We start from the raw sequence: 14,270 nt of genomic DNA, 5'->3' as shown, positions 1-14,270 counted from the left end.
TAAGAAAAGCAGCATTGTAAAACAAGCACTGAGGAATTTGTGGTCACTGAAACTTGTGTTCTGGGAGTCATAAGTGTCCCCTCATCAGCTACACATGAGTCTGGCTGCTCTCCAGACTTCAAAACCGATACGAAATTGATCTGGTACATTTTGACATCCTAAATATCTCGATTTAATTGTTAACAGTGATAAGAGACATCTTTGGGATTCTTTTCTTTTTTCTTTTTTTTTTTTTTTTTTTTTTTTTTAGCATTGAGTCTCCCAGGTGTGTGTATTGTACCTTTGCTAATTTTTGTCTTGTCTCTTGTCGATAGACTTCAGTATGCAGAATGTTGGGTGTTGCAGTACAGTTGGCCACCACCAACTGCTATAAAACTGTTCAGTACATTGTAATTCCGTTTAATCTTGTTTAAATATTCTATAACTGGGCAAAGGTGCTGTATTTGAAGGGGGGAGGGAGGGTCAGAGATAGGTAGCATTTCTTAATTTCCATACACTGTAGCACACAGTAGGGAACTCCTAGCATTTGTAGTACTAAATAAGTATGTACATAGCAAAATGTCTTTATTGTGTGCTTTGCAGAATATGTGCATACAGTTTGCACGTCCTGTTTTGGGGGGTAGGGTTTGTTTTAAGCAGTGTTTGCCTGGAGAGTGATATGCTTGCTGCTTAATCAAAGGATTAAAGTTTCAAAGAAATCTGTGTCTTCTATTTTTATGTACCTTGTAATGGTCTAATATGTTAGGGCCCTTATACTGTGATTCTCTTCTAAATTCATTTCTATTTTTTTAAGAATTAGAAATAAAATTATACAATGGTGTTGATTTCAGTGGGGAATTTCTTTTGCCATATCTAGTCTCCTGTTTTGTAATGTAGTAATGAACTCTGACTTCAAGGTTGGCTTAATTTTGTCACTTTAAAAAATGTAAAATGTTTGCACACTAAAGTTTGGCGGAGAACGTGTATCCTACATTGTTCAAAGCTAATGTAACTCTACAGCTTTTTGTACAGTTTATTTTAGTTAATAAAGCAAAACGGTACTAAAAAATGACAGATTTTACAAATGCAAGGCATAATCTGAACGACATGTCTTCTAGGAACAACACTTGCAAAATATGGATGTACAAGAATTATCAGATTTAATTGTTGCACTTTAAATCAGAATGGGTATGAAGCTAAGCAGGTATTTCTGCATTAATAAAACAATCACTAAACGTTGTATATCATAGTAAAGCAGTTTAATTTCTCTTACAGTTGATCGTGAGCAAGAGGAATTATAGTTATCTCTGTCCTTAGGTTTTTGTTCATCTTTATATTGTTGGGATTTCTCTTAAATCCTACAGTGTTCATTCTGGAAACTTCACAGTTCATAGAAAACAGAATGCAAACCAGTAGCTTGTATGTGTGGGAGTTTGTGTACGAATAGAGCAGAACTGCAGAGTTTAGGGAAGGGTTTAGGATGAAGGTTACTAGAATTGTGTTGTGCCTCTTGAACTAGCAAAAGAAAGGAATAGACTGAAGTTACAGCTGATGCCAGGCAGAAGTGTGGTTGTCGGGCAAAAGCAAAGCCAGAGCAAAGACAAACATCTTGAAGTTGTTTGCGTTAGAGGTGCGTTTCAAAAGGCAAAGGAAGCTGTAGAGGAGTTGGCAGCTGTCACAGCTCCAGTACAAAATGGTGCACTGTAAATTGCACCGAATACAACTTGGTAGTCTTAATAAATGTGGTGAAACCTCCAGCTTTTCGTGAGGTTGAAATAGCTAAACCTCAAGAGTTTGCCTTTCTCCGAGTGAGTTAAAAGTAGGCACTGTCATGACAGCCATCTGCTTTAAGATCACAGGAAGTTGTATGTGAGATACAAAAGGCAAATAGAAACTCTTTCGATGCCACTTGTAGTCTGATACTGATGAATTAGGCATCAAAAATCTATAGTCAGGTAGGGAGGAGAGGCAAAATATAAACAGGCAACAGTATGTGGACTACTTAATAAGCAACTGGCCCATTTTTTATAATGGGCATCCTTAAAGTTGATACTAAAGTAGAGCTTTAGCAAAATAAATCGTCATTGCTGTTACCGACGTGGAAGTTTCCCTTGGATTGGCACAAAAGGAAGCACTGGGATTCAGGGATTGCGGTCTCTACTGCTGCTTCGGGGATAAGACTTTGTCTTAATGCAAAAACCAGGTCTCGTCTTATGCCTGCTGAACCTTAAGAGTTGTGATTTTAAAAGTAACATCTGCACCCTGATATTTGATGGTCCATTTGACAGATCTTTGTAACCACAAAGCTCTGTTCTGAGGATTGTAATGTTCTGCAGTAGGAGGAGGATCATGAGTGCAGAAAATGGCCATCTCGGGAACCCAATCCCATCTCTAAAGAAACTCTGTGTTTACGTTTATAAATATTTACTTACAGAAACATAATGCCTGTTGTTCTGATGGATGTTCCTGTGAACTTCCCAGGCAAGTACTACCCAGGCTAATCAGGACATTCCTAAAAGCTAAGGGGGGGAAAAAAAAAAAAAGTCCTCGATTTTTTGCAAGAGGAAGTGTTTTAAAAGGTCTCAGTTGTAGTAATGGCCTCTACACCTTTGCTGGACTCCCAGGATCTTAATGCAATATGGAACTGACAGACACCCTTAGGAGGGGCAAGTCTGAGTCATTTTAGCAAAAGAAGAATCTGAAACCATTTTATTCCTATTATTTTCAGAGCTCATCTCACGACAATCCAGATAACACAGCCCGACTGTTTCGTCAGCCGTGGTGCTTTTGTGCGTGTGCTAGCGTGGGGTTTTTGTTAGAGGCTGTTTTTCCTAGAAGTGGTTTAATGTGCAAGAGAGCACAAAGTGCAGCAGTAGGTGCTGGGCAGCGAGCGGTAAAACAATTGCATCAGTACTGTCGGCTGGAGGAGGGCTGTGTTGCCTGCGTTGGTAACAAACCCTTTGGTGTGTCCTGAGCAATTAGCAAATAATACTGGCATGTGGTAATACCGAATGTCTGCGTTCTTTGCATACTTAGCATGGGGTTTGTTTTGCTATTTCAGTACCGTAGGTGTAAATAATAAAAAGAGAGTAACTGTCCTCCGGGCAGGCAGGGAGAGGCGAGCGGGGTGTATCCCCCGAAGGAGGAGTGGATCGAGTCTGCTCATCCTCCCCACCGCAGCGGGGCTCCTCGCCACGGACTCGCGGGAGCCCGTCCTGGAAAACCAACTTCGTAGCCCGTAAGAGGACTTTTGTCCCGGCTTTAGCAAATCCTCCGGAGCGTTTGGGAGGCTGCACAGCCCCGTGGTGAACCCCGAGGAGGCGGCGGTGCAGAGGGGCTGCGGGGAACCCTTCCTGAACCGCGGCGGCCCGGAGCTCGTCTCTTAAAGATTCAAGCGAAGCGCCGGTGCCGTTTCCGAGGATGCCCAGGGAACACCGGAGGCCTCCCCCGGCCCTGCGGGCGGGGCCGCGCCGCCGCCGCCGGGGTCTCCCCACCCGGGGGTTGCCATGAAACCGAAAGCGGCTCCCGGAGGCGGCGGCAGCAGCGGCAGCCGACGGCACTAGCGCTTCCTCCCCGCGCCCCCCGCCCCGCCGCCGCCGCCGCGCACGGAGCCGCGCCCCAGTGCAGCCGGGGGGGGGCCCGCACCTCCCCCGGCGGGCGGCGGCGGCGGCTCCGCCACGGCCCCCGCCCGGAGGGCAGCGAGCGCCTGGCGCAGGTGCGGCGGGCGGGCGGGAGGGCCGTGCGGGGGTCACGCCGGTGCCGGTGCGGTGCCGGTGCCGAAGGGGTGTCGCGGAGCGGGGCCGGGGCTGCGCGGGATCCGCGGGCGGCGGTGGGTGGTGGCCGGGCTCGGCCGCGGGTGGCGGCGGCGGCGGCGGGTGGGTGGGAGGGAGGGAGGGAGGCCCCAGGCGGTGGGTGACAGCCTCTCCGAAGGCTCTTCCTGCCCCCTGGGCTGGGGGGGGGGGAGGCGGGAAGTCTGCGGGGCGCTTGTCTTTTTGCGACGCTTTTCTTTATTCCCCCACACCCCCCCGGCGCTTTTTTCGCTTAAAAAAGGAGGGCCACGTAGAAAAGCTGAACTTGGGGTGTCCTCGGGCGTTGTGCGTTGGTGTGGAAGAGCCCACACTCCTGCCCTCCCGTGGTGGTGATGGTGGTGGGTTTCCTCTGGTCCCCAGAGCTGAGCCCGACCCCTGCCCGGCGGGGTGCGGGGCGGGCTGGCAGCGTGGGCGCTCCTCTCCTCCTCTCCTGAGCAGAGGCGCCGCCGCCGCCCGCCCCGGGGGTGCTGAGAAGGAAGGGAAGGCCCGATGTGTGTGCCTCGGAGCTTGGCGGGGCTGAAATTTTGGAGGCTGAGAAGGAAACAAAGAAGCGAGGGGCTGCTCGGATGAACGAATGCCTTCACGGCCGCTCTGGTGTGTTGGAGGGAGCTGTACCAAATGTCCCCACTGGTGTCAATTGAGTTCTGCTGGGGGGGGGATTTCCTCTCCGTGTGCCTGCAAGGGAAGACCCTGCCAGCCCTCTGATTTTCCCTGATTAGCAGCATCCTGGGAGCATGCTGAGGCAGTAGGCTTTGACCAAATACTTTCAACACCCTTCAGATTTAGAAGGAAAAATGGAAAGCTGCTATTGTTGTGCTTCTTGAATTGCTTTGCCTGTTGTTAGCGTGGCTGCGCCTTCCCAGTGCCAGCCAAGAACAACTTTCCTCATAACTTCCGTTTTATAAATATGGGATGGCTGAAGGGAGTGCAACGATCAGCTAAAAATAGCTGGGTGTATTCAGGTCAGGCATGTCTCCAGACTGGCAGCACTAACACGGTCGTATTTTTAAACGGCCCCAGCTGATTGTACGCAGTGCACGCAGGTTTAACAATGAACATTAAATCGAGGCGCCGCAGGATGCTCTCTTGCAGGAGTCCCGGCCTGGCTGGTGTTGCGCTTCATCTTGGTTTGTCTGAGGACTGCGTTGCATTCTTCCTTTTGGTCTTAGCGTGAGCCGTGGTGGTCGTGTGTTACACTCTGCCTAAAACCACCCAGACTAACTTCCTTCGCTGTTAGCCTTGAGTATCTTTTTTATTTCTGTCACGTGGAGAAGTGTTTGCCGTGGGTGAGGACCCCGCTGTGGCGGGAGCTGTGCGAGCAGAGGGCAAAACCACAGCCCTTGGCTGGAGCAATAGGAGACAGTGTGACCCTCTGCACCAGCGTGGTAGTGAGAAGCCGGTTGTTCCCAGCTGCTTGGCAAAGGAGATCCTACAGAAGAGATATGAAGTAGAATAGCCTGCTCATATCCCTCCAAAAAAGCTGCCCGCCCGGTACACACTTGCTCAAATATATAACAAGGAGGCAGTGGGGCCTGGTATCGTCATTTGGCCAGAGATGAAACCAGCCCTTTTAAATAGTTGGAGGGGGTGCAGGGGCAAGCCGAGGGAGACTAGAAGAGGCTTTGAAAGTGACATGGTGTAAGCCAAATTGGACACGGGACATGGGGTACCCCAGATGGGACCAACAGATGCTTCCTTCCCCCCCAGTCAAGAGGTTTTGGTGCAGCAGGGAAGTGGAGGGATATGTCTATAGCTGTGGCTTAGGAAAACGATCCCTGCGGCAGCACCCTGGGTGGGTAAATAAGTAAGAGATCGCATTTCAAGGGAAATGGGTGTTTGGAAAACGAGAGGAGGATGATGATGGACAAGCGTTTTACTTTTGTAAGAAGGCAAGAAATACTGTATAGAGAAATGAAGCAGCAGAAGTGGTGAGACGTTGTGAAGATCTAACATTTCAAGCCCGAGAGAGAGATGAAGGTTATGGACCTAAATGGAATACCGGCTGGCTATTTCAGGTTTGGACTCTGAGGAGCTCTGCAGAAGAAGGCCTGTTGGGGAAGGCTGGGGACAGCAGGCTACCTCCAAGCTGGTAGTCATCCACAGCCTGGACACCACAGGAGAGGCCGAGAGTTCAGTCTATGCAGGAAAATTGTCTGCGGCAATAGGGCACATCTGTGAGTAGTTGGCATGAAACTTTGGCTGAAGAGGTGTAAGCTGCTGAAAGATAAAAATTCAGAGTAACGTGAGGAAGGAAGCATCAAAAGAAAAGATTGTAGCACACACAGAAAAGAGCAGAGGACACAGGAGGATATACCAAAGGAGTTACTGCGGAGTTTTGAGAGGGTGAGGAATGACATCCAGGAGGGGAAAAGATTTTAAAGCTAGAAAGCTGCCATTGGAGACTTTGACAAAAGGAATTTCAAATCAGTGCAAAGAGCAGAAACCAGACAGCTCTTTATTTCACCCTGCAGGCTCCCTAATCGGTCTCCCTAAGACAGGAGCATAGTTTTTGCGTAGCCAACAAAGCACAGAGCTGTGGTCCACCTCAGGAGCGCTTTGTTCTGTGCTGTGTAGTGTTTGGGTCACTTTGCCTAATCTCTTCAGTGGGCAGCTACAGGATTGTAGGGTGCTTGATCTCACGGGCTTTATTTGCGTCCCATCTTTAAGCTAACCTGTAGCCCTTTATCTTCTTCAATTCTTTGTCTGACCCTTTGATTTTCTGTAGGTAGGCACTATTTATCATCAATAAATAGCTGACTACAGAGAGGCGTTCCTCTCTCTGGCCCTCCAGGGAGTGTGCATGAGTTGTAACGTTTCTTGGGCTCCTGATCTTCTTGAGACAGTTGGTGGTGGCTGCAGTGACACAGGTAGTTTCTTTCGTCTTGCAGAGGTGCTGTTCCCAGCAGCGGTGAGCAGCCTGCCCGGAGCAGCATGCCAACCTGAGGGTGCTGCTGCAGGACCCCAGCCTGCTGCGCCGCCTTATGGCCAGCGTGCCCTTGGGTCTGGGCTCTGGGTTGCGGTGAGGATTTCAGAACCTCTTCTTTTGCTTTCGGGTATTTTTCTATCCAAGTTTCTCGGCGAATGGCCGTGAAGAGTTAATATTCACGCCGTTAGTCGTCAGTCGCTTATCTGTACCAGTTTGGTACAGATGCAGCTGCGGTGTGCAGTTGTTCCACCCCCATCCCTCAGCCCAGGAAAGAAGCTGCCCTCTTTACCCTGGTGTGTGGCTGGGCTCGGGAAGGTGAGGAAACTTGAGTCATGCATATTGTTAATAAAAATGTTGCAAAAATTTCCATAGTCTCCCCAGCTCGGTCTTGCAACAAATAAACAAGTGTGTGAGAAACTGTCTGCACCCCAAACCACAGTGGTTTTGATATGGGACTGCCCAGAGTGCTCTATAGTTAAGCATGTTTGTCTCGAGCGGGGGGGACGACTGATAAAGCAAGTTTTTGTAGGTAATATACTGGCATTTGCATACAGGGATTCTCTCAGGGTAAGTATGTTGCTGTGTGCTTATTTTGCAGAAGATCATGCTGAAATGTAAAAGTTATTTTTTATTATTATTATTACACAAAACCACCTAGTGACTAATCAAACCTCAGGGAGAGGAACAATCTGCAAAGCAGTTTTTCCCGAAGTAGTCGCTGCGAGAGATGCAATGATTAGACCTGACGTGCTAAGGCATATGGTTTTCAGTCTCATCCGCTATATCCATGCGCTTGGATATATATATCCATCCACTATCTATAAAGAAAAACCTGGTCTGTTTGTCTGTCTCACTGTCATCAACATTAAACCTTGTCTCGTGGCGGTTTGTTACTGAGGAATTATGAACATGGACGTTGGTGATGCCCGAGATGCACCTTGAGGTCACTAAAAACGGTGACATTGTTCACTGCTGGGATCAATAAAGCTAAAACTGGTGCCAACAGTGAGAGCCAGGTTGGATGCTGCCCATGGCATATTTAGCATCCTTCTTACATGGCATCTCTCCTGATGCCAGAAGGGGCGGTTCTGCCTTTGGTGCCTCCGGGCGGGTCCCTGCGCCTTGCTCCCAGCACTGCTCCAGGCCCATGGCGGTGGCGGGGCTAGCTGTGCTTCTGCCCGGCTGCAGTGGCGTGCACGGACGGGCGGCAGCACAGCTCCCGGCTGCAGATCGCATTGAGAGAAGGGGCTGCATGAAAGCACCGCTCCCCGTTTGTACCTCCATAAAGCTCCATCTGGCCTGTCCTGTTTGATCTCGTGGGAAGGACTTCTTAAGAACACATCCTTACCCCTGTTTTTGTAGGAAAAGAAAACGGTGGCAATCTTTGCTGTCACTGCTTTCCCAACAGCAAGTTCATGGGGTCCCTGATAGCATTTGGATTTTGACATTAGCAGTTACCTTTTCAGTGAGGGGTGTGACTAGAAAAACGTGTGTCCATATGTCGTCAAATACATGTGTGCGTTACAGTAAAATCCACTGAACTCGTGAATTCCTGAGGCCACAGAAGAGGGAATCATTTACCCCTGGAAGAAGGGAATATGTCAGAAGAAGGGGGTGGCCTGCCTTAGCAAAATGTGCGTTCATCCTGCTAATTTGGATGAATAACCAGTGAGTTGATTCATAGGTTTCTGTATACGTGCTGATTAAGTTCTTCATTAAGACTAAGTCAAAGGGTCAGGGCGTAGAAAATTAAAACCAAGACTCTCTTACGCCTGGAGTAGGTATTCATGGCCAAACCGACTGAATGGTCAAAGCAGCTGAAGTCCTGGATATCGTGTCCCCTTGGGGCAGGGAAGGAGATGTAAACTTAGAAGTCCCAGAGACCTAGTTCTGCAAAATGTGTAATGGCCTGTTATTTGTTAGGAAAAGTGAGGACTTCACATTGGCTCCCATACGCTAAAAGAAAAAAAATTAAACCCCATTATTTGTCTTGCTCTCTGTCCCTATTATTGCCTCTTTTCAGTAACTTTTGTTTCTTTATGTTGTTCTTGTGTCTCTCTTTTCCTTCGTTCTGTTGCCTAAATGCTGTTCTTTTCTGTCTTTTCACTCGCTTTCATCCCCTTGAGCCTGCTTGAAACTTGGTCAGGGTTTCAGCACTGCAGTTAGCGCAGGAGGAGATGGAGGGCTGCCCACGAACACCACCACCAGCCTATTGCTCTCTACTCATCTGCAGAGTGAAATTGTTTAAAATTAAGATCCTGCTCCTACTCAACTTCTCCATTTGGGGTTTTCCCCAAAGCTTCCCAGAAACAGATGGCGCTTCCTGGAGCTGTGTTTGCAGAGCACTATGCTTTCTGCAGCGCTGCCTCCTCCCGATGAAACCAGCCGGATCCGTCCTTCCTCCAGAGCTGCCGGGCTCAAGGAAAGCCCACGTTTGAGCTGTGCTGCTGTTCTGATGTCAGCCTGTGCAGAGGTTCTGTATAGTCAACAGCTTGACTAAGATGCACCCTGAGGACATGAGTTCATGGCAAGGACGAAAGAGTATCTTCTGGTTTAAAAAGCTTGGCTGTAGAAGTGAGTTTAGGCTGTGTCTAGAAATACAACTTGGATCAATTAAATTGATCCCATAAAGAAGCGGCGTGCCTTCAAATCGATGCCTTCCCCTGACTTCAGCGATGACTTGTCTGTTCCAGAGCTTCAGGGAAGGTTCAGGAAAACATGCAGTAGGTTGATATGCCTCCTGGGAGGGGAGATGGAAATAGAAATACATTAGAAATGCTCTGAGAGCGAGCTTAGTTAAAGGGAAAAGGCTAAAGAGGGTATATGTTGCATTTACTATGAGATAGAAAAGAAGCTTTCTTTGGAAAACTAGTATTTAAAATAATAGGACGCTTAAAAATTATCACTTTTATAGAAAATAAAAGAAAATAAATAAATAGAAAATAAATCTTACTTTAGGGGAGGGGGAAGGAAAAAAACAAGGGAGTAGAAAGCCAGGGGAGGGGGCAGAGGAGAATTAGGAAGGAGTGGGGTTAGAGATGGAGCCCGTGGCACTGCCGTGAGGGCAGCACGTTTCAGTCTGGGGAAGGAGGCTGACGCACCGCCAGTGGAGATGAAGGCTGCCAGGAACCCTGTGTGCGTGATTAAGTTCAGGCTACAACATCATTAGGGTTTATGGCCACATAAATTATTACGAACTCAAATATAAACATTTATTTTCTTAAAATGGATTTTATCTCAGCTGGAGAGTTCTGGCTTAAATGCGAAACGCCTGCGCAGCCCACAGCGTGAGTTGATGTAGTCGCTCTGTGACCGAGCCGGCGCCGTTTCCTTCGTAAGCCGTCCCTTCGCTTCCTGCAACCAGCGGGTCCACCTGCACTCGCCAGGGCTACCGTGGATGGATTCACAGGCTTGGACCTGGGTTTTCCTTATGTCCTGATGTGTTTCCTGCTGCCCATGTATTTTTTTCTTTGGTCACATCATCCACCGCTTTTTGTGAAAGGTGAAAACTCCTCTGTGTCTTGGATGAAAACTGTGAGAAAGGTTCTTTGGTAACCTTGTGTTGCTCCCGATGGCAAAATCTGCAGTCCCTGCGTCAACACAGTAAGGGAAAAGACTTTTCAATGGCTCGCCTTTTGTCCTAACACTTATAAAACATTTTTAGACATGATCTTTTCAAAGCTATGCTGGGGGATTTCCACTCCCTTGCTGTTTTAAAATGCTCGTACTGTTGTTTTAACCACAAAGCTTGTGCTGGCGCACTCTCTCTCTCATTCGCTCTCTCATTTTCTCCCCATTGAGGACCAGCTACAGTTTTCAGGTACGTGTCTTGTTAATGCCAGCAGGAGCCTAACTTTGCTGGAGTTATTTATCAGCTCTGAAGGGCTCTTCAGGTGGGAGCCGTGGTACACGGGGGTGTGAGTGGCACAGGGCTGCGCTGGGGGAAGGCTGCAGACCCTGAAACATCTCAGGAACTGAATTCACCCTCTGAACCGGCAGAGTGGTGCCGGGGTGCTGTAGGGGTGACGGTGCGTTCTTACCAAAATTTCTGTTGGTGCTCAGGAAGACGGTAAAACGTCCAGGTAGTGCTACGGAAGTGAGGGGAACAAAATTATTTTCCAGCTGTGAATGGGATTATTTTAAGATAAAAGTTTTCTGTATTACTGTAACAATATTATGTTGATTAGATGTAGAGGAATTTCTTGATTAATACAAAGTTAATTAGTGATTAGGAGATCCAGGGAAAATAGCAAATGTAGCAAATAAGTTGTCCATAAAATCAAAGGTATTTCAGCACCAGACACACTTCGTTAGTTGTAAGAGTGTATTTTTAAATTTTTTTTTTAAATGCTATCTGTGTTGTAATCTATGCCTTATAAAACCAATGAAGTCTGGTCTTAAGGGGATTTATTGTAATGCTTGACTGTAACCCTATGCAAAGGAAACCCTGCCGTCTTACTCTGCTGAGTGAAAATTTGCCTATGGAGATTAGTAAATTGATGCTTGCTTAGTAAGGTTTTACTGTGCTTTGAGAATAAGGTAATACTGGAATTTGAATTGGGTAATATTGTCTGTATACAAAAGAAAACAAATTTGTTCTGCTGCCCTCTGCAGCCACATCTCCTGTGGGGCCTCGGGCACATATCCAGTAGGAAATTATTACTGTTAGAAATATTGTGTCCCGGGTACCAGCTGTTTTTTAAGCAAGCAGGACAAGAGCAGAACAGCTCCTGAGGATGACTTGCTCCCAGATGAAGTAGGAGCGAGCCCTGAGTATCAGTGGTGGGTCTGTGTTGTGCCATAGGGGATCCTTTCCCTCCCCAGACTCTGGGCTGTGGGGTCACAAATGATGCAGCTGGGGTCCTTCTCCCTGCAAGTGCGTTTCGTTGTCAGCAGTCAAAACATTGTAACTCTTCCTGAGCTGGAAGGGACAAGGATGATCCCTCAGTGATATCACATGTCATCATCTGCTGTTTTCACATGACTCCATATAACCTGCATGTCTTAAATATGTATTTCAAAATGTATAGATATTTGTAGTTATTCTTTAGCAGACTCTGTTACCTGTTCCGCTCCATATGTTAAGAGTTGGGGCGTATGTGTCTTGTCCCCAAAATGCAGTGTTTTTGTGGAGGACTTTATATTAGTAGTAAATCACATAACATTCTTATTTTAGTTCAAAAATACTGCAGGCAGCTAATCTACCTAGTTTATAAGGCACCTTGGAGAGGGTCATTTTAATGCAAAGTATGTTCCCCTCCATCATATTTCTGCCTGTCAGCTCCCAATGAAATGAATTGATCTTAGACTTCTAAATTTGACACAACTTTCCCCACCATGACTAAGACAGGCTTCTCGTTCTGATGTACCATCAAAGGTAGATAATTTTCAGAGGGAGGGACAGGGTATCTTCCAAGACTTGTCCCTACCAAGTGCCTTAGGGCAAAGCAATAGAGCTGAACTGGAGCTAGGTGTATAGGAACATAGGTGTATGACTTTTTTTTCTATTCCCTGTTGGATGTATTTCATGGAAGCATGATAAGTAAAGAAGCGATCACATGATAAGTAAAGAAGCGACCACAGTGTTTTTCACTGAGCTATACCCTGATCCTGGAGGATGGCTGGGCGTTTTTGTCCCTTCACACAGTGAACCTGGCAGAAGCCATGCTCTCAGCCCCTGTTTGCTGGGCAGCAGGACCAAGGATCCTGTCTTCTTGTCCATGCATGATGACCAGATCTGTGGTAACAACTCACCTATTTGTCCCTGTGAGTCTAACAGACATGATGGCATTCAGTGCGTGTACTTCGGGTCTGATGTCCTGGAGGTTTTGGTGCTGCAGCCTGCTGTAGTGGTGCACTCATAGCTCATGGGGTTATCTCCTGACCTTCTGTGGGGGCTTGGCTTCACATGAGAGAAAACAGAACAAATGTATTCTCTTTCAAAAGAGCGACCACATTATAAGGATGGTTTCCTCTGTGTGCAGTAAGTATGTTTTCGTGGCTAAAAAAAGTTAATCTGTCCACAGTAGTTCAATGGGGTATTGGTGTTGCACACTGCTGCTCTCCATTCTGACTGCTGGTGGCGTAGAGAGGCAGCAGCGCTGCTGGAGTGGAGGGGAACTGTGTGAACACGGCTTTGAAAACATTAATGTAATTTCTATATTATAGTAGGTCGTGCCCACGCTGATTTTTCTCCTTTTTATCATGTTCCGCTCGTCTTTTAATTGGTTTCTGAACAGTAAGCTATACTAAGTTTGGAGCATCTTAATGGAAAACGTTTGGGCTTAGTTTGGTGTGGTGGTAGTTGAAACAGGCTAGCCCACATTTAAGAAAGTTTATTTTTGTTGTGAAAATTCTCCCCTTTAGGTTACTTCCAGTGAGGCTAAAGCATCTGTCTGCAACACAGTTATATAAAGAGTTGTTCCTGAAGCGTATTGCATGTGCTGCTGTTGGGGCAGGCAGGGCTGGGATGCTGAAGTGGTCGGGAGATGCAGCTGGGAGCTCTTTGTACTGTGCTGCCATTGAGCTCCCTCTCTTTGGTAGCTGTTTATAGGACTTGGGCTGAGCTTCTAGTGATTCATACTACTTTGCTATGTGTGGTCAGAATTCATTGTATTTATTTCAATATATGGAAATCTTTTTTTTTTTTTTTTGACCTGTAGATTTTCAGTGACCATAGATTGGGTTGGGTTTTTTTTGTTTTTTTTTGTGTGTGTGTGTGTGTGCGCTGTTGCAGTGGAGTTGCACTGAAAATCCCTTTGTGGCATGCGTTGGCGTCTGCCACAAGAGCATTGTTATGCAGCGTTTTTTAAAACAGTATTACAGTTCATATGTGTGCTGAAAAATCATAGTGAACACAAAGAAAGGACGCCTTCCCATTGCTCTTAGCTGCGAACAGGCAGAAGTGAAAGTGTACCTTGTGTCCTGGTCTTCTACGTGGGCCAGGCATTCGCGTAAGCAGGAAATTGATTCAGTTAACCAGTGGCGTGCTCTCGCTGTCACAAAAAGGCACTTTTTTCCCCTGACGGTTTCCCTTTGGTTTCAGTTCAGAGAGCGCGGGCACGGGTGCTGGAAGCCCCAAGTGGAAGAAGAGCTGCTGCAGTCCGCCCTGAGTCACCGCTGGGCACTGGGATGGGAATTACACACCACCTGCGGTGGTTTGGACGGCGTCCCGCCGGGCACTGGCCGGCGGTAGGTCTGGCGCGGGGCTGCGGTTTGTCGGCTCCTGGGAGCCCGTCTCCCCGGCTGACTCAGGCAGGCACCTCTCCAGCTCGGGCGAAGCGTTGCCATCCGCAGGCCCTCTCCTGGGCCAGGCGTTTCCTCCAGCAAAACAGCTGCAAACCCCGTGGCAGACCCCCTGCGAGGCTGGCGGCGGTGGCAAACGTTCCCAGTCTTCTGGGCATGCAGAGGTTTCCGTTCTGCCCTCTGAGCAGGCAGGCTCGCCTCTCACCCCGAGCGACCTTTCCTGTGCCCTGAGGTGCCCTCAGCCCTGTGATGAGCTCCTCAGCGAGGCTGAGGGGGAGGAGGCGCTTTTGTGGAGATGCCGAGAGCTTCCT

This window comes from Vanellus vanellus (genome assembly GCF_965231255.1).
Source record: "Vanellus vanellus genome assembly, chromosome: 3".
Lineage (NCBI taxonomy): Eukaryota > Metazoa > Chordata > Aves > Charadriiformes > Charadriidae > Vanellus > Vanellus vanellus.
Note: the sequence above shows the minus strand (reverse complement) of the source record.